The 21,691-nt window shown below is 49.9% G+C and overlaps 1 pseudogene; it reads left to right on the top strand.

Moving 5' to 3' along the window:
- The first annotated feature begins 1,771 nt into the window (after window positions 1-1,771).
- LOC119620559 (rRNA 2'-O-methyltransferase fibrillarin-like) lies at window positions 1,772-7,243 on the top strand (annotated as a pseudogene).
- The last annotated feature ends 14,448 nt before the right edge of the window (window positions 7,244-21,691 follow it).

The raw sequence follows: 21,691 nt of genomic DNA, 5'->3' as shown, positions 1-21,691 counted from the left end.
TTCTTTGGAGACAGACAGGCTCTCGCTCTGTCACCCATGCTGGAGTGCAGTGGCGCAATCATAGCTCACTGCAGCCTCCAACTCCTGGCTCAAGTGATTCCCCTGTCTCAGCCTCCTGAATAGCTGGGACTCAGGCGTGCACCACCGTGCTTGGCTAATTATTTTCATTTTTATTTTTGTAGATATGAAGTCTCAATATGTTGTCTCAAACTGCTGGCCTCAAGTGATCCTCCTACCTTGGCTGCCTGAAGTACTGGGATTAGAGGCACATGCTGCCGTGCCTGGCCAAAACTGTGTTTTTAATAGCAGTTGTTTCCTGATTAGTTGGCCTCACCATACCTGAATAATAATGAAACCTACATTTTAAAACATATAGTGTGATCCTATTTTATGTTTTAAAAATCTACAAATACATGTGTTTGCATGTGTTTCAAAAAATAAACGAAAATTCAGGGATAGAGATTAAAAAAATTGTTAACAGTCGGCTGGGCACATTGGCTCATGCCTGTAATCCCAGCACTTTAGAAGGCCAAGGTGGGTGGACTACTTGAGGCCAGGAGTTTGAGACCAGCCTGGGCAACATGGGAAACCCTGTCTCTACTAAAAGAAATACAAAAATCATCTGGGCGGGTGTGGTGGCATGCGCCTGTCATCCCAGCTACTCTTGAAGCTGAGTCAGGAGAACTGCTCGAACCCGGGAAGTGGAGGTTGCAGTCAGCTGAGATTGTGCCACTGCACTCCAGCCCGGGCAACAGAGCAAGACTTTGTACCCCACCACAAAAAAAAATTGTTAACCGTAATTATGCCGAGGAAGTACATTCCAACTATTGGAGGGTGACAGGTAAAGATGACTCGTTTTACTTTAGGCATTCCAGCATTCATTGAATCTTTACAGAAGCATGTGTGACTTTTGTAAGCAAATGAAATATACAAATATATATATATATATAGCATTTCATTCTTTCGCTCTCCGCTCACCTCCTTCCTCTGTCACACCTGAGTTGTGTACACCTGGGGCTTTTGGCGCTGTGCCCTGCAGCTCAGCCGTCTGCTCAGCCACACGTCCCCTCCGGAGGGCAGCTTTCCCTGCATGGCTTCAGACCCTTCCCATCTTCTCTAAACGTGTGAAATACCTAGCCTGCTGAATGCACCTCTGTATCATTGGCATTGTGGGATTAGTGCTGTTTTGTTACTCGCAATCACTTGAATGGGATCGCCAGGAGAAAAGGAATATAGAGTCTCAGAAGGCTGGTGATCTCTGTAGGTAGCAAGTCCCTGCACAAGAGTCAGGCATCCAGCACCTTGTCCTGTCTGAGAATGTAACGGGGCCTAGGATGGTTAGCCAGTCAAACGGTGGGAGGAATAGGCCCAGCCCTTGACAAAGATCCTCGCACTGAGATGGGTCAGGCCCTTGAAAAACAATAAATCATTACCTGTAGGGACCACAGGGAAATTCAGTCCAGCAAACTAAACATTTGGAATCTACCTGCCTGGAAAACAGCTGGTATCATAGCCAAGCAGTTGGTGGGGAAGTGGAGGGGGTTTCCAATACATATAGGGTCCCGTCTGATAGTGGGACTGAGGAGTGGGGCCTGCAGGATGGATAGTTTCAGGGAGCACATTCTGGGGTCAGGCAGCCTGTAAGAGAGAAGTCAACTCAAGTTCAGGAACAGGCAGCCACTCCTAGGTAGAGGCATCATGCTCTCACCAAATGTTTGTGGAGCACCTTCCCTGAGCCTGCAGGACCAGCCGGAGCGAGCCAGTACTCACCATGGCGATGACCTGGCTGGAGCCTGGGGCAGGGCCCTGCATCCCGGACTACTCAATGCTGAGTGCCAGAGTGTGCCTCCAGTCCACAGACAGGACGCTATCGACCACAAATCACAACGATGCCACTTTACCAGTCGTGTGACTTAACTTCCTGAGCCTCATTGTTCTTGTTTCAAAAATGAAAAGAATGAACGCCAGCTCGTGGGGTTGCTGCAGTGTTAAACGAATAACCCCATGTACTGAGCAGCCACTCAATCATGCAGCCAGCTCCCCTGCTCGCGCTGTGGGCCCCTGAGGTGCTGGGAGGTAGATGGGCTTTCCTGTGGAGTAACCAGTTTCAGAGATTGGCTATGAGTCCTTTGGAGACTTGACTAGCTCAGACTCCTCGGAGCTCAACTGGGCCTGAGGGCAGTCTCCAGATTTGACTCAAATTATTTCAAGGAAGGGGAAAAAAGAGACATCTGAAGCCCACGCAACTTACCTTGTTGGCCAGACGTGGTGGCTCACGTCTGTAATCCCAGCACTTTGGGAGGCCAAGGCAGGCAGATCACGAGGTCAGGAGTTGGAGGGCAGCCTGGCCAACACAGTGAAATCCCATCTCTACTAAACATACAAAAACTAGCCGGGCGTGGTGGCGGCACCTGTAGTCCCAGCTACTCGGGAGGCTGAGGCAGGAGAATCGCTTGAACCTGGGAGGCGGAGCTTGCAGTGAGCCGAAACGGGGCCATTGCACTCCAGCCTGGGTGACAGAGGAAGACTCTGTTAACCTGCCACATACGTGGAGTGAGAGAGAAACAAGGATCTTCCAGGCTCCCAGGCCTTTCTGACTTTGGCAAATTCCAGCACAAATAGGGAAGGAAAACGCTGAGGGCTGTCTCTGGTAAGTGAAGGTGGATAAATAATAGTGCTCCTTTATCTGGACCCTCCGATCTCAGGATCTCAAAGAACACTAGACAAGGACCTAGTGGCAGGTAAGATTTTTCTCTATTTTCTAGATGGGTAGTTGGAGGCTCAGTTGATAGGTGGGAAGAGAATCAAGAATGCAGTGTAGGTCAGATGCTTTAGAGCTGAGAAGGGGTGTCATAGATGCGTGAATACAGGGGTTTTCAAATTTAAGTGTGCATCCAAATACGTGAGGTGATCTTTCAAAATGCACACTCATGGGCCTCACCCCAGGAGACTCTGATTCAGGAAATCTGGGCGTGGGTCTTGGATTTTAAACCTTAACATAGGCTTTGAGGTGCTGTGTTTATCATACTCTGAGAAACTCTGGTCTAGGGAGAGTCGGGAGGCTGTGCCTTCTGTTCGGGGATTGGGCCCGGAGTGACGAGGCACATCTCTGGGTATTTTATCGAAGGATAGAAATCTGTAACAATTCTACTATGAAACTTTATCTTCTAGAGGGAAAGGCATGGCAAAATACACACTCAAGGGGCTTAGGCACACTCAGTGTTTCTTTTTCTTTTTTCGTTTATTTGAGAAAGGGTCTCACTCTGTTGCTCAGGCTGGAATGCAGTGGCATAATCACGGCTCACTGCAGCCTGGAACTCCTGGGCTCAAGTGATCCTCCCACCTCAGCCTCCCAAGTGACTGGGTCTATGGGTGTGCACCACCACGCCCAGCTAATTTTTTTCTTATTTTTTTTTTTTAGACATAGAGTCTTGCTGTGTTGCCCAGGCTGATCTCAAACTCCTGGGCTCAAGTGATCCTTGGCCTTCCCACATATTGGGATTACAGGTGTGAGCCACGGCACTCAGCCAAGACTCTTTCCATAAGGCCACATTCACAGGTCTCAGGTGCACAGATCTTTTTGGGGGACACCATTCTACCCACCACACCTCCCCCAGCTCCCCACCACTATGGTCATTAGTTACTGCAGCGTCACTGAGGGTCAGTCTCACTCTAGCTAACCTCACAGGCAGGAACCACATGTAAACATCGGTTCTGTAACACCCAGTGCCTGGAACATATTAGGTACTCAATTTTCTTCCTTTTTTTTTTTCTTTTTCTTTTTTTCTTTTTATTTTTTTGACACAGAGTTTCAGTCTTGTTGCCCAGGCTAGAGTGCAGTGGCGTGATCTCCGCTCACTGCAACCTCTGCCTCCCAGGTTCAAGCAATTCTCATGCCTCAGCCTCCCAAGTAGCTGGGATTACAGGCATGGGCCACCACGCCAGGCTAATTTTTCTATTTTTAGTAGAGACAGGGTTTCTCCATTCTCCATGTTGGTCAGGCTGGTCTCAAACTTCCGACCTCAGGTGATCCGCCCACCTCGGCCTCCCAAAGTGCTGGGATTACAGATATGAGTCACCGTGCCTGGCCGACGTACTCAATTTTCATTCAATACATTTTGTTTCATTGATCTCCTCGTTGGATAATCCAATAGTACTACTGTTTTATTAAGTATTTGTGTAGTTTAATAAAATGCATTACTTGCATTAACAGTTATTGGATCTAGTTACTCCTAAAATTGCATAGCTGCTTTTACTCCTAAAATTGCATAGCTACTGCAGCATTCTTTAAAAGACACACTGAACTGCATGGTGGCATAAATCGCTCTTCAGTACTCCTGTTTTTAAAAATGTCTTCCACTCTTTCCCGTGTGCGAAAGTCCCAGACTTGTGGTGTTGTGGATTCTGGAACTGCACAAGTCAGGGTTTAGTGAAGCCAGGGTTTAGTCCCTGTGGGGTAGCTTCGGCAGCTGCGGGGGCATCGGTGTCCATGGCAGTTGTGGTGGGGTCAAGGAGGCTTTGGTGAGGACTGAGGTCCGGGAGGAGGTGAAGGAACAGAGGGAGGAAGTGAAGGAGGAGGAAGAGGTGGTGGGGAGGAGGAAGAGGTGATGGGGAGAGGAGGAGGCAGTAAGGGAAGAGGAAAAGGAGGTAGGGGGAGGAGGAAGAGGTGGTGGGGAGGAGGAAGAGGTGGTGGGGGAGGAGGAGGAGGTAAAGGAAGAGGAAGAAGAGGTGGGGGAAGAGGAAGAGGTGGTGGGGGAGGAGGATGAGGTGGTGGCGGAGGAGGAAGAGCTGGTGGGGTAGAGGAGGAGATGGGGGAGAAGGAGGAAGAGGTGGTGGGGGGAGGAGGAAGAGGTGGTGGGGGAAGGAGGAAGAGGTGGTGGGGGAGGAGGAGATGGGGAGGAGGGGAAAGAGGTGGTGGGGGAGGAGGAGGAGATGGGGAGGAGGGGGAAGAGGTGGTGGGGGAGGAGGAAGAGGTGGTGGGGTAGGAGGTGGTGGGGGAGGAGGAAGAGGTGGTGGGGTAGGAGGTGGTGGGGGAGGAGAAAGAGGTGGTGGGGGAGGAGGATGAGGTGGTGGGGGAGGAGGATGAGGTGGTGGGGGAGGAGGATGAGGTGGTGGGGGAGGAGGAAGAGGTGGTAAGGTGGAGGAGGAGATGGGGGAGAAGGAGGAAGAGGTGGTGGGGGGAGGAGGAAGAGGTGGTGGGGGAAGGAGGAAGAGGTGGTGGGGGGAGGAGGAAGAGGTGGTGGGGGAGGAGGAAGAGGTGGTGGGGTAGGAGGTGGTGGGGGAGGAGAAAGAGGTGGTGGGGGAGGAGGATGAGGTGGTGGGGGAGGAGGATGAGGTGGTGGGGGAGGAGGAAGAGGTGGTAAGGTGGAGGAGGAGATGGGGGAGAAGGAGGAAGAGGTGGTGGGGGGAGGAGGAAGAGGTGGTGGGGGAAGGAGGAAGAGGTGGTGGGGGAGGAGAAGGAGATGGGGAGGAGGGGGAAGAGGTGGTGGGGGAGGAGGAGGAGATGGGGAGGAGGGGGAAGAGGTGGTGGGGGAGGAGGAAGAGGTGGTGGGGTAGGAGGTGGTGGGGGAGGAGGAAGAGGTGGTGGGGGAAGAGGAAGAGATGGTGGGGGAGGAGGAAGAGGTGGTGGGGGAGGAGGAGATGGGGAGGAGGGGGAAGAGGTGGTGGGGGAGGAGGAGATGGGGAGGAGGGGGAAGAGGTGGTGGGGGAGGAGGAGGAGATGGGGAGGAGGGGGAAGAGGTGGTGGGGGAGGAGGAAGAGGTGGTGGGGTAGGAGGTGGTGGGGGAGGAGGAAGAGGTGGTGGGGGAAGAGGAAGAGATAGTGGGGTGGAGGAGACGAGGGAGGAGGAAGAGGTGGCGGGGGGAGGAGGAAGAGCTGGTGGGGTGGAGCAGGAGATGGGGGAGGAGGAGGAAGAGGTGGTGGAGGATTCCCTTCTGGTGGCCACCGGGGTGGTGGTGGGGTAGAGAAGGAGGAAAACTGTCTGGGAAGAATGTGACAGTGGATCCGTATGGTCTGAGGTGTCTCACTGTGGAGGAAAGAATCAGATCATGCAGTAGTCACTGAGAATTTGGTCCCTGGAGAATCAGTTTATGGAGAGGAGAGAGTCCCCATTTCACCAGGAGATGACAGCATGGAGTCCCAAGCATGGAACCCCTTCCACATCAAGCCAGGGCCCAGGTGCTCTCCCTCGGGGCTGCCTCGGACACCACCGTCTCCCATGTCTCTGACACTGTAGGCCCAGGTGGTCTAGTCTAGGCCGTGGAGTCCTCCCACCGCTCTGGCCTTGCCTTATTAACTTGACCAAGAAGAGGACCAACATCCTTCCTGTGCTGGAGGGTGCTCAGCGGCAGCACAAGTACCACGTGCTCATGGCCGTGGTGGATGTGACTTTGGCTGGCGTGGCCCTGCCAGGGCAAACCCGGACTGTGGCCCTGAATGCCCACCGCTTCCTGCCGATTGGAGGACCCTGCAATTTCCACTGAGGCCAACTGCATGGAGTCCAAGCCCAGCAGAGGCCGTGTTTGCGTGCGACGTGAAAAGGGTGGAACAAGAGAACGCGAAGCCCCGGAGCAGCTGGCCCTAGAGCCTCACCAGAGAGACCAGTTTGTGGTCCTGGGAGTGGACAGGCCACCCACCAAGGCGAAGACCTGAAGTTCAGCACATTCCGGATTGTCATGAAGTGTGTCGATGGTGTGGCCACGGGAGTTTCTTTTTCTCTTCTTATTTATTTTTAGGGGTGAGGGTGGGAGGGGCTGGATTGAGGAATTCACAAGGGGAGTTTTTCTACTAAAAGACTCATCCGTCACAAAAACATCTTCCAGGCCAGGCATGGTGGCTCATGCCTGGAATGCCGGCACTTTGGGAGGCTGAGGAAGGAGGATCGCTTGAGGCCAGGAGTTCAGGGCCTCAATTGTTTATAAATTACCCAATACAAGCTATTTTGTTACAGCAGCAGGAACAGACCAAGACAAGACCCATTTGCACTATTTTTCACTCTTATCCAAGGTATGTTTGCTAGTATTTATTTATTTATTTATTTATTCAGATGGAGTCTGGTTCTGTTGCCCAGGCAGTGGTGCGATTTCAGCTCACTGCAACCTCCACCTCCTGAGTTCAATTGATTCTTCTGCCTCAGCCTCCCAAGTAACTGGGATTATGGGAATGCACCACCATGCCCGGCTAATTTTTTTGTATTTTTGGTAGAGACAGGGTTTTGCCATGTTGTCCAGGCTGGTCTCAAACTCCTGACCTCAGGTGATCCACCCTCCTCGACCTCCCAAAGTGCTGGGATTACAGGCATGAGCCACCTCACCTGGCCTAGTAGTTTATTTAGAATGTGTGCATCTATCATAAATGATATTGGTCTCGTTTGGGTGTGCCTGCAGAAAGGTATTTGCCAGACGTGTTGGTGCCAGAGTTGTTCTGACATCAAGAAATGAACCGGAAAGCCTTCTTTCTTTTTCTGTGTGCGGGTGTGGTTGCAAAGCATGGACTAGAGTAATAACCACTTGAGCTGGCCTCACTGAGTGTGTGCAAAGACAGCCCATGAAAAGAACAATTGGAAATACTGCTTAGGGGTGGTATTTTGCACTGGTGGAGAGACCATTTTGTTCCCAGATGTTTGCAGAGCGAAACAGATTGTGTTTCTGCCTGGCGTAGAGGGTCAGCGCTGCTGGCCTCATGGCTGGCTCGTTGGAATTTTGCAGGATCCTCCAGCCATCTCCCCTGAGCTGTCTCCTTCAGCAACACAGCCTGGAAGGTAGAGGAGATGCAGGGCGGATAGAGATGGGCATCAATTCAGTTCCTCTGAATTGCTTCATTTGCCAGGACTGAGGCAAGTGAGCGAGGCCGTGATTCAAAGGCAGCAGCATCTGTGTGTTTGAAGGCCTAAGTTGTATTGTGGAAGCACAAAGTTTCATTGTTGGCTTTAAAAATAATGTTCACAGCGGCTCTTAAAAAAGAAGAAGAAGAAGGTTATAAGAGGCAAGGAGATTAGACTCTGAATCTAGTTTTCTTTATCTTTGCAGAAGAGAAGGTTTTATTTGAAAGGTTTTATCACCAGCAAATTGACAGGCTACTGCAGTCACCAGCTCCATTTAGAACGGGACTGGAAAGTAATAAAAACCTCTTCCTATTTTATAGTTGCCCCTGTACCTGCTGGATGGACTAGACATCGTCAACTGTGGGGTGACTGGAATAAATGGAGAAAGGAATCAGAACCCCAGGTGACTTGTTACAGCCCTCTCTTTTCAGCTAGAGCCTGACAACCATTCATACTGTAACATATAACATCACAAATGCATACAAGAGAAAGCGAGGAAGTGTCATGCAGTAAACACTGAACACTGTTCATTTCAATATATGGACATTTTAAACTAAATTACAGAAAGTTTTTTCCTCCTAAATTTCACCTCAGGGATTATGAATTAAATGTCATTCTGACATAGTTTTAAATGACCTCATGATGATTATCATCAGATTATCATGTGGCTGGAACAATACTGACATAGAAATAATTGCTTTTCGACAGGTGGTCGGGCAGTTTCCTGATTAGATCTACAAATTCAATGTCAGCAAGCCGCCCATACACGCCCTCCCTGGCCCTCAACGAAGAATGCCCTCCTTCTCTGAGAGTCCAACTTCTCGAAGCTTAGAGACTTTAATAGTGAGCAACCAAGGGCCTCTGACAAAGACTCTTCTATTGCCTTTCCAACATTTGTAGCGCCCATGTCATATAGAACCATCTGTAGTTGCAAATGAGACTATCGGGTGAAGTGAATATTCTTAATTTTTTAATACTGTACCAATGAAGGAACAGAGTAACAAAGTCTTGTGAATTTAAAAAAAAAAAAAAAAAAATCCGGCCAGGTGCAGTAGCTCATGCCTCTAATCCCAGCACTTTGGAAGGCCAAGGTGGGTGCATCACCTGAGGTCAGGAGTTCGAGACCAGCCTGGCCAACGTGGTGAGCCCTCATCTCTACTAAAAATACAAAAATTAGCCAGGCATGGTGGTGTGCGCACCTGTAATCCCAGCTACTCAGGAGGCTGAGGCAGGAGAATCTCTTAAACCCGGGAGGCAGAGGTTGCATTGAGCTAAGATCATGCCATTGCAGTATAGCCTGGGCAACAAGAACAAAATTCCATCTAAAAGTAAATAAATTGTTTAAAAAAAATCCCTCTCTCAGTCGATCTACAACACATAAGTGAATAATGCATTCTCCAGGCAAACGTGCCCTGGAAAGATTCTGTTTTGGCTGAAGGACAGCTAGCAACCAGCCATGAGAAAGCGTGCACACACGGGCAGCAGCTGCCTCGCAAAGACTGGTGAACAGGGCAATGAAGATTTGCACGGGTTCGCGAATTCCAGAAGTATTCATGGAAAACTCCTCATGTTGGACACTCTTCTAGGTGCTAAGAATACAGCACATAACAGAACAGACAGAAATGCCTGCTCTCCTGGAGCCTCTGTTCAATGGGGGATACAGATAATAAATCAGTAAGGATGTGGGGTGTTAGACAGTGGTCTGTCCTCAGGAGGGAAACTGAGGAGGGAAGGGAGGGGGTCTCTACAGGGAATGGGTGGCAGTTTTTAGATGAGGTGTCCAGGAAAGGCCTCAAGAGAAGGCAACATTTGAATAAAGACCTGCAGGAGATGGTGGGGCAGCCATAAGGGTATCTCTCAGGAACAAAGGCCACCGAGGTTGGGGCATGTTTAGGTATTGGAGGAAGTGGGGCAAGAGAACCAAGAGAAGGAGGAGGAAGGGTCAGAGATTCAGCGAGGGTCCAGGTACCGTGGGCCTGCGAGCCTTGTATGGCCTTGGGTTGAATTTCAGTAACAGAAACAGATTGAATTTCAGAACCTCACTATCGGAGGGTTTGGAGCTGAGGAATTCCGCCATCTAATCATATCTGAACGGAGTGGCTTGACTTGAGTTGAGAAGAGACCGCAGCAGGCAAAGGTGGAAGCGGGTGACAAGCCAGGAGGATGGTGGGAGCCGGGGAGTGGGTTAGCAGAGGGTGGATTCTGGACACATTTTGAAGGCGGAACTGACAGAATTTGCTGAAGACTGGAAGTGGGAGTGAGAGAAAAGAGAAGTTGAAGATGACTGTATCAAATATATCTCAAGATATTTTATCATATATATAGATTTTGTCTGAGCAACATGAAGAATAAAGTTATCATTTGCAAAAAAGCCCAGAGGAGCAGGGGTTTTTTTGGGAAGGATCATGGGAGGAGTTGATAGAAATGGCTATCAGGCCGGGTGTGGTGGCTCACGCCTATAATCCCAGCACTTTGAGAGGCTGAGGCAGGAGGATCACTTGAGGCCAGGAGTTGGAGACTAAACTGGGCAACATACCAAGATGTTTCTCTACAGAAACATTTTTATTAAATTTATATATATGTGTATATATACATATGTGTGTGTGTGTGTGTGTGTGTGTGTGTGTGTATATATATATATTTTTTTGAGACAGAGCTCTGTCACCCAGGTTGGAGCGCAGTGGTGCGATATCAGCTCACTGCAACCTCCACCCCCCGGGTTCAAGCGATTCTTCTGCTTCAGCCTCCTTAGTAGCTGGGATTACAGACACATGCCACCATGCCCGGCTAATTTTTGTATTTTTCGTAGAGAATGGGTTTCACCATGTTGGTCAGGCTGGTCTTGAACTCCTGACCTCAGGTGATCTACCCGCCTTGGCCTCCCAAAGTACTGGGATTACAGGTGTGAGCCACCGTGCCCAGCCTAAATTTATATATATTTTTAATGGAGACAGGGTTTTAACGTGTTGCCCAAGCTGGTCAAAACTCCTGGGCTCAAGCGACCCTCCTGCCTCAACCTCCCAAAGTGCTGGGACTACAGGCATGAGCTACTGTGCCTGGCCTAAATTTTTTAATGTACAAAAATTAAACTAAGCTTAGAAATGGATATCAGGAGTCTGGGCACTGTAGGTTTCAGACGAGTGTTAGGCAACCGAGTGGAAGGTCGGCAGCTGCCAGTTTGCAGCTGGAGTTCAGGTGGAGGCCTGGGATGGAGGTGTAAATTCCAGTCGTCAGCGTGGAGATGGCATTGAAAGCAATCAGACCGGTGACATCGATGAGGGAATCGAGGAATCTGTAGCCCTTGCTTAGGGAATGATAAAGGGAGGGACAGAAGAGTGAAGGAGACCAAGAAAGGGGCTGCCAGGAGAGTCCGGCGGTGGTAGGCGAGTGTGGTGTCCCGGGGCCGAGTTTCCTGCAGGAGGAGAGGGAGACAGCTAGTCGGAAGCCCGCGCAAAGTCAGGGAGAACCAGGCCTGGAAATTGGCCATCGGACTCAACAACACGAAGGACTTTGGTGACCCGAGTAGACCAGATGAAGGGATGCATAAACCCAAATAGAGAGGCAGAGGAAAGGCTCCTGTGCTCCGGGCTGTTGTCTTGGATGTGTCCACATCAGCCTGCTCCTGAAACACAGCTGCACCTGCGCAGACCCCGGCTGCTGGGGGCACGTGGTGTCTTATTCTGGGCCATGTGGTAGGCTTGTCATCGGCCCTGCAGGGGCCTGACCCAGAGAGCTCTGCCAGCGCCCACCAGGTCACCTCTCTGAAATATGCAGAGGCAGGCTGGCAGCAGTGGAATCTGACTTTCCTGAGAGCCTGTGCGGGAAAGGCGATGAAGCAGGAGGGCTACAAGGGATCACTGCAGGATGAGGCTTCCTTTGGGCAGGAGGCATAGACAATGACAAGCAGATTACTGTGCAGTGGCTGCCTGGGGGCAGGAGAAGTGAGAAGCATCACAAGAAAAAGAGATGGAGACAGTGGCAGAGTCAGGTGAATGGTGGGGCCCCAGAGTTGTTTGTTTCCAGAGCCACCCACCAGCCCCAGACCCTCCAGGCTCCTCCAGATCCTTGCTCACCCGTCGCTGCGTGTCTGCACGTGAAAGCCCCAGTGCTTGAGCTAAACTCGAGAGCAAGAAACACACCCAAACGCCACAGCTGCCACAATTTTACTAATGCAGAGCATGATCTGGGCATGATGTGGTCACAGGCTCTTGAATTAAAGCAAAAGGACATAAACAAAATAGTGAATGCCACAGGAAGACTTAGGATCACAGAGAAGCTGTCAGGATTGATTTACAGTGAAACGCGGGTCTTCCTGCCTGCCTAACAGGAAGCGTGTCAGTGTCTTACTGACTTCTTCCTTCCTGGCTTGACTGATCATGGGATGAAGTGAGGAGAATGATGGGAAGGCCAGCTGTTCATAGTGACGCTATGGAATGAATTTTTGCTCTTTTAGAGAGACCAGGTAGATGTCACCCTCAAACCGTGAGCACCGAGTGAGCTGGGGCCTTGGATTCCTGAGGTTTAGTGACCAGTGACCAGGTAGCAGGCTTTTTTTTTTTTTTTTTTTTTTGAGATGGTGTTTCGCTCTTGTTGCTCAGGCTGTTATACAATGCTGCGATCTCGGCTCACTGCAACTTCTGCCTCCTGGGTTCAAGGGATTCTCCTGCCTCGGCCTCCCGAGTAGCTGGGATTACAGGCACCTGCCACCACGCCCGACTGATTTTGTATTTTTAGTAAAGATGGGGTTTCCCCATGTCGGCCAGGCTGGTCTTGAACTCCTGACCTCAGGTGATCCGCCCACCTCAGCCTCCCAAAGTGCTGGGACTACAGGCATGAGCCACCGAGTCCAGGCTGCAGGCATTTTAAAAAGATACCCTGATATCACTAGACCTTTGACTGGGGTTGTTATTTTTGTTGAGGTCAGTGGTAAAATTTTTTTTTTTTTTCACACTTCCTGTACAAAATTCAGAATTTGTTATGGTTCTGAGCACTGGGGTCAGCTATCAGGAAGATTCTACAAGGGATCAGGAAACTTTCCAAATTAAAGCATCTTAGTTTTTTAGGATCTCTGTTTTAGGGCACTAAAGGAAGAAGTTTCTAGATCCATTCCTGAACCATGGACATTAAAAAAATATTAACTGTAGCCCCTAGATTTTTGTTTTGTGCTATGTGTGCTGAGTTCAATACTTATTACAATGATGTTTATCTTTATTTTATTTTAATTTTTTTTGAGACAGAGTCTCACTCTGTCACCCAGGCTGGAGTGCAGTGGCACAATCTCGGTTCACTGCAACCTCCACCTCCCAGGTTCAAGCAACTCTCTTGCCTCAGCCTCCCAGGTAGCTGGGATTACAGGCATGTGCCACCACACCTGGCTGATTTTTGTATTTTTAGTAGAGACTGGGTTTCACCATGTTAGCCAGGCTGGTCTTGAACTCCTGGCCTCAGGTGATCCACCTGCCTCGGCCTCCCAAAGTGCTAGGATTACAGGAGTGAGCCACCACACCTGGCCTTATAATGATGTTTATTGAACACCTACTTTGTACCAGGTTGCATAACAATCATGGGAATGCCACATGAGTCAATGATAATGCTATTCCAGTCATGGAGTGTGGCATAGAAACTCAGTGCCTCACAGTACAATCCGAGGCACTCACACGATCGGCAGTAAAATCTCCCAGGAATGATTCTGGCTTACAGCCTATTAACTTTTACCAATGCCTTAATACAAAGAGAATTTTATTACCCATTTACCCAGAGGGTTAAATTAATATTTACAAGAGTCATGGAGGCTGAGAAGTATTGTGAAATGTCTAGATGTGCCTTGTCAATGCTGGGTTTTTCTTTGTCATCTCGTGGTCTCTCAGTGGTGTTAAATTAACCTAAACTTGGCCCGAGCACGCCTCCGCACTTGAGCCCTGAAATAACAAACTGCAGCCTGGCTTAGCTCAGAAACTAACTGAAAACCTATCATAGGAATATACTTCTGTAACAAACAGCGGAGCCTCAGCTCATTACAGCAGCTGAGCTTCAGTCAATCATGGGTGGCCGACTGAGTCAACTTAGGCAAACGCACAGCTGCAACCATCAGCGCTAGGCTGCCCTTCCATTTTCTATCCTCAGCTTCTGCCTGACCACCGTGCTGTCTGGCCAAGGTGCTTTGAACCTGTTCCAGTACAGGGGCTGCCTGATTCTGAAATCACGAATAAATAATCAGTTAAGGTTTATTATTTTTTTTATTTATTTTTTATTTTTGGAAACAGAGTCTTCCTCTGTTGCCTAGGGTGGAGTGCAGTGATATGATCTTGGCTCACTGCAACCTCTGCTTCCCGGGTTCAAGCCGTTCTCCAGCCTTAGCCTCTTGAGTAGATGGAATTACAGACACACACCACCACACCCAGCTATTTTTTTGGTGTTTTTAATAGAGACAGGGTTTCACCATGTTGGCCAAGCTGGTCACAAACTCCTGACCATATGTGATCCACCCGCTTTGGCCTCCCAAAGTACTGGGATTACAGGCGTGCGCCACCATGCCCGACCACAATTAAGATCTTTAAACTAAATTTGTTGTCATTTTGTCTTTTGACCATTGTGACAAAAAATACTTATTACATCTTCCTTATTTAAATAGAATCAATGGGAACCCCTCCTGGGGCCACCGTCTCCCCAAAGCCTGTGCAGACAGCTGGTCTGCTTAGCTGGGTGTCTTCCTTTTGGGCTAGGAAAGCTCTTCAGAGGCGACTGAGTGGGGCCAGTTGTGTTTTGCCCACACTATATGGCCAAGCTGGGAATCAGTCCCTTTAGGAGAGGCAGAGAATGGGGTGGACACCTGGGCTCCGGAGCCCCTCTGGCACTGCAGAGACAGGCTCCAGGGACCAAGGCGCAGGGTCTTGTTCTGTGTCTTCTTAGCTGTGTGAATTTGGGCACAAAACTGAACACGTTACCGAGCCTCAGTTTCCTCATCTGTAAAAATGAAAAGGCCAAGTCAGAGGGTTGTACAAGTTCTAATGAGACGATGCAGCTCATGACACACATTCATGAAACGCCAGCTTTTTCTCTGCGAGGCTCAGCCCTCTCTCCCCCGCGGGAGTGGTCAGCGAGGAGGGGCCAGGGCTGCCGCAAGCAGGACGCCCAGGAAGCCGGGTATGGAAGAGGAGGAAGGTGGGATAGAGACAGGTCCAGAGGCCCCAAGGGATGGTTCCACAGCCCCCACTCTCGGCAAGTGGCAGGAGGCGGGGAACAGATGACAGAGATGGTTGGCCTGGTCACGCCCCATGGAAGAATGCAGGCTTGAGGCCGGAAAGCGGCCAGGGCTCTGCGTTGCTGTCGCGCGTGGGTATCAGGCTAGTATGAAGCTATTTTGTGACACAGGGATTCAGGCATTGGCACTTCCCTGCCCACGTTATCACCTGAAATATAATTACCTCGTCTGACAACTGTGTTTCAGAACGTGTCCGCTGAATATCCTGTGACCTCTTTTGATCCCAGGGAAGTAGGCAGGGAAGGTGGGATCCCCTGCCCCCATCCCTATCTCCCATGATAGGAGAGAAACCCAAGATAGTGAACGTCAAAGTCCCAGTGCAGAGGCCGAGCACAGAGCCACCGCGGGCTGAAGGACAGCACAGAGCCACCGCGGGCTGAAGGACAGCACAGAGCCACCGCGGGCTGAAGGACAGCACAGAGCCACCGCAGGGTGAAGGACAGCATGGACCTCCTGACCCGATGCAGTTCTCTCCCCTGGAGCACAGTTCGCTGTCTTGTGGTTGAACGACCAAATCTGCACTGAGGGCTCACCAAGGGCAGCTCACTTACACAGCATGGTTTGTTTGAACTGATTTTCTCTGTAGATACTGAAAACACACACACACACACACACACACACACCAGGAACTCACATAGTAAAGGCTTAGGCAGGTCCCCTGAGAGAGCTCTGAGCAAGCTGCTCTCTGCTATCCAGGGCCTGCATCCAGACCAGGAGGGCACCAATGGGCAGGTAGGTTCATACAACAAAAGGAAAAGCCGAGTAAGCCACAGCGCAGCAATAATACAGCACTAACGACAATAGCTTACGTGTCCCCAATCCAGCCTCGGATATCGATGACAACAATTCCCACTTACTGAGGATTTGCCTTGTACATGTGCTATGGCTTTACAGGGCGATTCACTGAGGAATTAATTTGTGTTTTCCACGTTGTCGTTCTTGCTGTTGTCTTTGTTTCTCCTTTGCCATCCCAAGTATTGGGCTCTCTAGTCTCATGCTGGGGATTGTGTGAAATCTCTCCTCCAGGGCACAAGACAGAGCCCTTGGAGGGCAAGAGGTGGAGGGTGCAGAGTGCCAGAGGCTTGGAGACAGCTCCCAAGGCTGGCAGCGGAATAGATGCATGCGTGTGTGTGTGTGTGTGTGTTCTGCTAGTAATAAAGACAAGCCCTACTCCATCAGCTTACACTCAGCTCCCCCAGGAAAGAGGAAGGAACCCAGAGGGCTGGGCTGGGAGGAGGCCCTGGGAGGCCTGGCCCTGCCCTCCATGGGTGACAGTCTTAGGGACCAGGGTAGCTGGGCATGGCGAGGGCTTGGCATCACCCTGATGGCCTAGGGCTAAAGGCCTAGCACTGGCTTTCTGGACACCACAAGGTTACCAATACCTCTCATGTTATCCTAGAGACAAAAAGGAGACCTCAAATTCAACGGATTGAATTTCTCACCCTAGAGGCAAGCTGATTTAATATGATTTGGGAACAATCTGAATGTGGCATTTTTTTTTTAAATACTCCAAGTCTATGAGTAAAATTTATCACCATTAAATGTATATCACCTCAGTACAAACTCACAATAGTCTTATGAAGTGGGTGTCACTGACGTCCCCACTTTGCAATGGAGGTTGAGTCTCAAAGGGTTAAGTAACTTGATCACTCACAGCAGAACTTTCAATGCAGACCCCCCTGCTTGGGACGGCCACCTTCCCCGCATCATCCGTCTTTGGGTAATAATTGGTTATGGAATTTTCATTCCTGAATTTGGTGAAAACTTTATTCTGACATGGTTTCTCCTGAATTCCTTTATGAGAAATTGAATTCATGGTCTAGCACCCACCGTCCCACCTCAGTTGGTCACAGCACCTGGATGCACGGCTCCCTGGGGTAGTTGGGGACGGGGGGCACTGAGGCCTGAAGAAGACCAGGGCCCATGGTGCCCACCAGCTCCCTGCCCCAAACGCCCTCCTCACCTGGGTCCCCTTTGGTCCGATGCTGAGCTTCCTGGCATCTCCCTTCCAGAGGCAGAAGCTGTTTTCCTCCCTGACAGGAGGGCACAGAAGGGCACAGAAGGTGTCACTCATCACGTGCCCCCAAGCCTCTTCCTCTTAGCTGTGCAGGGAAGGGCAGTTCACAAGCTCAGTGTTATTTAAAAACTCAAAAAAAAAAAAAGAAAGAAAAGAAAAAGAAAGAGAGACAGAAAAAAATGAAAGAAAGAGAAAGAAAGGAAAAGGAAGGAAGGAAGAAGAAAGGGAAGGGAAATGAAGGGAAGGGAGGGAAGGAGGGAGGGAAGGAAGGGAAGCAAAGGAAAGAAGGAAAGAAGAAGAGAAAGAAGAGAAAGAAAGAAAGAAGGGAAGGAGGGAGGAAGGAAGGGAAGAAAGAAAGAAAGAAAGAAAGAAAGAAAGAAAGAAAGAAAGAAAGAAAGAAAGAAAGAAAGAAAGAAAAAAGAAAAGAAAAAAGAAAAGAAAGAGAAGGAGATCTCTAAGAGAGTTATTTGTAACAGTTTGGTAACCCGAACAGAAAAACCTTTGATACATTCCCTGAGAGAACTTCAATCTTTCTCCTCTGTCTCGAGGAGAGATGGCAGCAGGTCAGCCCTGAAACAAGAGGACCCGCATCAATAAAACCCTGGTCCAGGAGGAAGGAAGTGGGGTCTGGTTTCCACGGTGGCTATAAAAAATCGCGGCTTTGTTTCGCAGGACTGCTCTTCCAGCGGCTGTAAACACGGTGCTTTGCTTTGGCAGGACCAGCGCCTTCTGAAGACAAAGGGTTGTTTTACCGGCGCCGCGCTGCGCCCCGCCACCCCGGAGCTCCTCCGAGCTCGCCCGAGATTCCGCCCTGAGGCCACTGGGTGGCGCCCGAGGAGCCGAGATTGCGGTTGAGGACGTCGCTTGCCGCTTCTGCGGGGCCTGACTGGGCACAGCAGTCACAGAGGTGATGCGGGAGGAGACTGCGTGGAAGGGGAGTGCGCGGAAGGGGAGCGGGCCCGCCCCTCCACAGCCACTTGCAGCGTGGATAGTCCAGGTTTGCTCTCTCTTACATAAAGAAAGAATGGAGCCCATCTTTTTTTTCTTTTTCTTTTTCTTTTTAACTGCCCCTTGAGGAGCAGGGCTACCCCATAGCAGTACGCCCAGAGTAGCCAAAAGCTACTTTTTATTTTATTTTATTTTATTTTATTTTATTTTATCTTATCTTATCTTATCTTATCTTATCTTATCTTATCTTATCTTTTTTATTTTTTGAGACAGAGTTTCGTTTTGTCGCCCAGGCTGGAGCGCAGAGGTGTGATCTTGGCTCACTGCAACCTCTGCTTCCCGGGTACAAGCGATTCTCCCACCTCATCCTCCCAAAGTTCTGGGATTACAGGTGTGAGCCATCATGCCTGGCCTGCATAAAATTATTTTAAAATATTTTATAAAATTACCTTCAGGTGATGTGTATAAGGTGTATATGAAACATAAATGAATTTCGAGTTTAGACTTGGGTCCCATCCCCAAGATATCTCATTATGTATATGCAAATATTTAAAAATCCGAAAAACTTGAAAATTCAAAACACTTCTAGCCCAAGGCATTCTAGATAAGGGGTGATCAACCTGTATTTGGAAAATACTATTTTTATTGGTCTGTGGAAGACCGTCTGAGTTAAGAGTTAGAGCTCAGCTGCAGGCACATGTAGCTTCCAGGTCGGTGGCCTGGCGATGGCTTGCTGCCCCCACAGTCCCTCCTGCACGCACGCAGGCACAGAAGGAGCTGGCGCGGTCCTTTGATTAGGCACTTCCTTCCTTGCTTGGTTCCCTGCATCCCGTGGGCCCCTTCAGCCCCCAGCATGTCCACAGTTGCTCAGGGACAGCTCCTGCATTCTGGACCAGGACATGGCCCAGGGACCAGGCCTTAGGGTCAGCCCCTCCCCTCAGCTGTTCTCTTGAATAAACTTGTTTAGCAATTTCATTCTTTCCCTTTTTTTTTTTTTTTTTTTTTTTTGAGACAGGGTCTCACCCTTTACCCAGGCTGGAGTGCAATGGCACCATCTGGGCTCACTGCAACCTCCGCCTCCCGGGTTCAAGCGATACTCCTGCCTCTGTCTCCCAAGTACCTGGGATTACAGGCACCCACCACTATGCCCAGCAAATTTTTTGTATTTTTAGTAGAGACGGTGTTTCACTATGTCGGCCAGGCTGGTTTCAAGCTCCTGACTTTGTGATCCGCCTGCCTCAGCCTCCCAAAGTGCTAGGATTATAGGCATGTGCTGGGATTACAGGCTTGAACCACTGCACCCAGCCAGCAATTTCATTCTTAAAAACCAAACTAGCCTAGAAACTAGAGATCTTCCCTAGCCCCTCCACCTTCCCCCTTGGCTACTTCATACCTTTTCCCTTTCCTTCTCAACAAGCTTTAGGATGGGCTTGCCTGCAAGCACCCACTGGCTCTACCTCTTCCTTCCTACTCACTCTAAACTGCTCCAAGTTAGTTTCTGTCCCTCCCGCTCTTGGAACTCATGTCCATTCTCCCAAATCCAGAAGATGCTTTCGTCTTTTTTCTTGCATGGCCTCTCTGTTCTATGTGATACTGATGGTCCTGATCTCCTTGAACTCCTTCCTGCTTGGGCTCCTGTTGCAATCATATCCCTTGGATTTCCTCCTAGACCCCAAACCCCCTTGTTCCCATTGTGGGATCCATTTTCCACAAAGCACCATGCTGGGTGTGGAAGGGAGCCCGCACAAGGCCCCAGAACAGCGGGGGTAATGGACTTGGACTTGGGAGAAAAGGTGACTGGGGTTCCTACTCCCCATTTATATTCACTAAGCTACAGCAACTGTGGTCAAGTCTCCCGAGTACTGAGCAGGTTCCCAAGATCAAAGGATATGGGTGAGGGGTAGCAGGAGAGGAGGCTGGAAAGCATGAAAGGTGTGTGAAAGGTGTTCAGTGCTGAGCTTGCCATTCAGACACCATCTCACAGGCTCGTATCATCTTGCCTGTGCAAGGCTGTCCAGTGGCCTCTTCCTGGGCCGCGCTGAGTGGTCAGCATCCCTCTGGGCTCCCTCAGGGAATGCTGGAACCCTGGTGCTCCAGTTATCTGTTGCTGCATAGCAAGCCATCCCAAAGCTTCACTGAAGTAGCAGATCATCAGATCTGCAGCTGGGACACGGATGGGGTGAGGGAAGGCTCATATCAGGTCCACATGGCATTGACTGGGCCCCAGGGTAGCTCCACCAGGGGCTGGAGGATCCATTTACAAGATGGGTCGTGCACATGGCTGGGAAATTGGAGTTGGCTGTTGGCTGGGAGCTCGAGCTAGGCTGAGGGCCAAGGGCCTTGGTCCTTGTCCCCGAGGGCTTTTCTATGATCTGCTTGGCTTTTCTCAGTCTAGGCCTTTTCAGGTTGGGGCTAGGTGGGAACAGACACTAGAGTTGAGCCCAGAAGGTTCTGAGCATGGCTTATACCCTCTTTTCTTTCTCCATCCCAGCTTTAAGATGACTTCCCTTTGGACATGGCCAAGCTTGCAGAGGAAGAAAGGCTGTTAGAAATTTGATTCATTGCCCCTGCCAGGAGGGTGGACAGGAGAATAGAAAGACTAAATGCCTGAGCTTCAAGGAGTTTTTCAGCAGCCTGACACTTGCATTTGGGGGCAAGAGAATTCTCCAAGTGAAAGGAAGAGTGATGAGGGGCGGACTGAGCTCCTGAGTCAGTGTGTCTGAGCACCCGCCCAGCTGCCTGCTGCCTAAGAACGGTGTCGACATGCTGCTGCCTCTGTTGTCCTCATGGGTACATTCTTCGTACTGGGCTGATTTTAAGCTTCTCTTTCTAGTTATTTTATTGTGTTTCAAAAGTAATGGAAATTCGGCCAGGTGCAGTGGCTCATGCCTGTAATCCCTGTACCTTGGGAGGCCAGGGTAGGTGGATCACCTGAGGTCAGGAGTTCAAGACCAACCTGGCCAACATGATGAAACCCTGTCTCTTCTAAAAACACAAAAAATTAGCTGGTCGTGGTGGTGGGTGCCTATAGTCCCAGCTACTCGGGAGGCTGAGGCAGGAGAATCACTTGAACCTGGGAGGCGGAGGTTGCAGTGAGCCGAGATCACACCACTGCACTCCAAACGCTACCAAGCAGCTCTCAGGGTAACGACACTATCTCACTGCAGACCCAGACCAATTCTGAGCCCTTGACCTTGAGTGACACCACCTCCCATGGCTCTTCCATAAACAGGGGAAAGATGGTGAGTCAGTAGCGTGACTCCTTCCAATTAGGAAGGTGACAAAGGACATAAATACACTAAGCACTGAGGCTGGCAGGGTGAAAGTGGCTCAGTGCCAACAACCACAGTGGCCTTTTACACCAATTCGGTATATTTCCTGATAGAATCTTCCTTTTGCAAGCATCGAATTAATTTTCTTTTCACACACACTCCCTCCTGTCCCCATCAGACCAGGGCTCCACATGGCCTTCACCCAGGGAGAATTTATCAAGACCAGTGAATAAGGTGAACATTTGTTTTAAAAGAGTTTCCACCCAGAGGAACACATGACTCTGGGGATGTCACTAGAAGTCAGCTTGGGGCCCAGGAATTATTCCTTTGGAGATCCCATCTATCTCCATCAAAAACTTGCCAGATGACCT

This window comes from Chlorocebus sabaeus, chromosome 7, assembly GCF_047675955.1.
Source record: "Chlorocebus sabaeus isolate Y175 chromosome 7, mChlSab1.0.hap1, whole genome shotgun sequence".
In the NCBI taxonomy this organism is placed as follows: domain Eukaryota; kingdom Metazoa; phylum Chordata; class Mammalia; order Primates; family Cercopithecidae; genus Chlorocebus; species Chlorocebus sabaeus.
The sequence above is the reverse complement of the archived record's forward strand: the minus strand, read 5'-3'. Positions and strand labels throughout refer to the sequence as shown.